General features: G+C 45.7%; 1 non-coding gene across 1 annotated transcript; it reads right to left on the reverse strand.

Moving 5' to 3' along the window:
• Positions 1-2278: 2278 nt before the first annotated feature.
• Positions 2279-2353, reverse strand: Trnat-ugu (transfer RNA threonine (anticodon UGU)). Its single transcript has one exon. It is a non-coding gene; the product is annotated as a tRNA-Thr (tRNA).
• Between the last annotated feature and the right edge of the window lie 764 nt (positions 2354-3117).

Raw genomic sequence — 3117 nt, forward strand, 5'->3', positions numbered from 1 at the left:
GGAAAGAATAGGGAGGATCTTGACGAAGCAAAATATTACCGTAATTTACAAGCCCACCAGGAAGATAGAGGAATACCTTAAGCCTGCCAAGACCATTGGAAAAAGCTGGAGTGCATGGGATTCCATGCAGCTGTGGAGATGTTTGTGTTGGTACCACTAAAAGAACTGTTTCAAAACGTTTGGAAGTGCACAAGGGCAATTGTAGAAGAGGGGAAACGGAACGATCAGCTGTTGCGGAGCATGCTTTCCAGCCAGGGAACCATCATATTCGTTTCGAGGAGACGCAAGTACTAGCGGCCACAAGCGGATATTACGAAAGGCTCTACAGGGAGGCAATCGAAATCGCTAAACACCCAAATAATTTCAGCTGAAAGGAGGAGGGCGTGAAATTAAACGGTATATGGATGCCGGTGTTGAAGAAGATGTGTACCACCCGCCCGCTACTGGGTGATGCAACGGCGAACGACGGCGACGGACAGCGGCCAATTGCACTGACGTTTTCAAAAGACGTGACGTCACGCCGCGGCGTGGGAGCGCGCGGATACGGAATTTAGCGGCAGTCAGTAGCGAGCCAGTGGGTGTGTTGGACCTTCCATAGAGCTACGGACCCCCTTGAAGATGTCTCCCGCAGTGGGAGACGAAACGTTGGGAATCGACACAGAATTCATCAACCGACCACGGCATAACAGCCCGGATAATTATAATGGACATGATATTTCCGGCCGTGAAAGTCTACATTTTAGTAAACATGTTGAAACACATACGAAATACTGGATTTACATTTAAATAACTTGAAATTAAATAAATATTCCTATGGCTCGACCATAAACACGCTCTAACTCACATTATTAGATACATAAACAATTAAATAAACATACATCAGAAGAAGCAGAAGGTAGGCCGGGAGCCTAATGTCTCTGCGCTTTCTAACCAATATATTTTTGAATAGTGTATATCAAATATAAACAAAGACATATACGAATAGCACTCCGTCTTCAGGCCACGAGTGGCCTATCGGGACCATCCGAACGCCGTGTCATCCTCAGCTGAGGATGCGGATAGGAGGGGCGTGGGGTCAGCACACCGCTCTCCCGGTCGTTACGATGGTTTGCTTTGACCAGAGCCGCAACTAATCGGTCGAGTAGCTCCTCAATTGGCGTCACGAGGCTGAGTGCACCCCGAAAAATGGCAACAGCACATTGCGGCCTGCATGGTCACCCATCCAAGTGCCGGCCAAGCCCGACAGCGCTTAACTTCAGTGATCTTACTGGAACAGGTGTATCCACTGCAGCAAGGCCGTTGCCCATAGACGAATAAATATATTTATAAACATGCTGCTAGCGTTTTTTGTGTCACTGTGGAGTACTTATGGCCTGACACGATCGATAGTAATCGAACACTTTGACCTGCAATAACTCATGTTCTATTTAAGATAGATGCCTGTAATTCATACCAATTTAGGTTTACACTGATAGCTTTCTAAAGACACGTCAATCCACAAAATCAGATGAACCGTTTAGATTTTGGAAATTCTTTGCTGGGTGTTACTTGTATAATTTACAGTAAGATACTAAAGTATAAACTAATAAAGATATTGAAAATCTGATTATACCATCAGAATCGACGTGCAAATAATGGTAATGTACATGTTTCTTTTTGAGGTATCATGATTCTTCTGGCTACTATTAATTTCTATATGAACTGTGAAATGTCTGCCATTAAGGTCTGACAAAGTCCGCCATCTTTGGCACTCCCCACATACGAGTCTCTTTCATCAACACAGCGTCACCAAGGAATTCCCAGCCATGCGGCCGATGCACCATGTGCTGGGGCTACTCCTCTTGCAACGGCCTGCTGAGCCCCGGCTAGCCCAGCAGCACGTGCAGTCACGCCAACTGCAAACTTAGAATATTTTCAGGGTGCCACACTCGCTCGTTACAAGGTAGATACAGTATTTCTTTATTTCAGGAAAGCATTTAACTCAATACCACACTTACGCTTACTGTCAAAAGTACGATCATAATGGGTATTAAGTAAAATTTGTGACTGGACTGAGGACTTTCTGGTAGGGAAGACACATGTAATTCTGGATGGAGGCTCAATGGCAGATGTAGAAGTAACTTAGGGTGTGACTCAGGGAAGTATGTTGCGACCCTAGCTGTTCATGTTGTATATTACTGACCTCCCAGACAATATTAATAGTGAAATGATAATTAAATAGACACCCTAGCTGCAAGCAGGCGTTGATACACTTCATTGGGGACATGTTGAAAATGTGTGCCCCGACCGGGACTCGAACCCGGGATCTCCTGCTTACACGGCAGACGCTCTATCCATCTGAGCCACCGCGGGCACAGAGGATAGTGCGTCTGCAGGGACTTATCCCTTGCACGCTCCCCGTGACATCCACATTCCCAACATGTCCACACCACTACATTCGTAGTGCGCCTAATAGATGTTTGCCCATCATACTCAGTACTCGTGGCAGATTAATCTACCAAGTCCCGCACGAGTTCGGGCATAGCGTGTGCGTTCGCACAAGAAGGTCAAAGGCCGGGAACCCATATTTTTAACTATATATGACGGTAGTATCTGTTCCCGAAAGAACAGTTACCGTCGATGACCATGCAGCTTTGCTAGAAATGAAATGATAATTAAATAGACACCCTAGCTGCAAGCAGGCGTTGATACACTTCATTGGGGACATGTTGAAAATGTATGATGGGCAAACATCTATTAGGCGCACTACGAATGTAGTGTTGTGGACAGGTTGGGAATGTGGATCTCACGGGGAGCGTGCAAGGGATAAGTCCCTGCAGACGCACTATCCTCTGTACCAGCGGTGGCTCAGATGGATAGAGCGTCTGCCATGTAAGCAGGAGATCCCGGGTTCGAGTCCCAGTCGGTGCACACATTTTCAACATGTCCCCAATGAAGTGTATCAACGCCTGCTTGCAGCTAGGGTGTCTATTTAATTATCATTTCATTTCTAGCAAAGCTGCATGGTCATCGACGGTAACTGTTCTTTCGGGAACAGATACTACCGTCATATATAGTTAATATTAATAGTAATATCACACTTTTGCAGAAAATGCAGTTATTTGTAATGAAGTACTA

This window comes from Schistocerca nitens, chromosome 11 (assembly GCF_023898315.1).
Source record: "Schistocerca nitens isolate TAMUIC-IGC-003100 chromosome 11, iqSchNite1.1, whole genome shotgun sequence".
Classification (NCBI taxonomy): Eukaryota; Metazoa; Arthropoda; class Insecta; order Orthoptera; family Acrididae; genus Schistocerca; species Schistocerca nitens.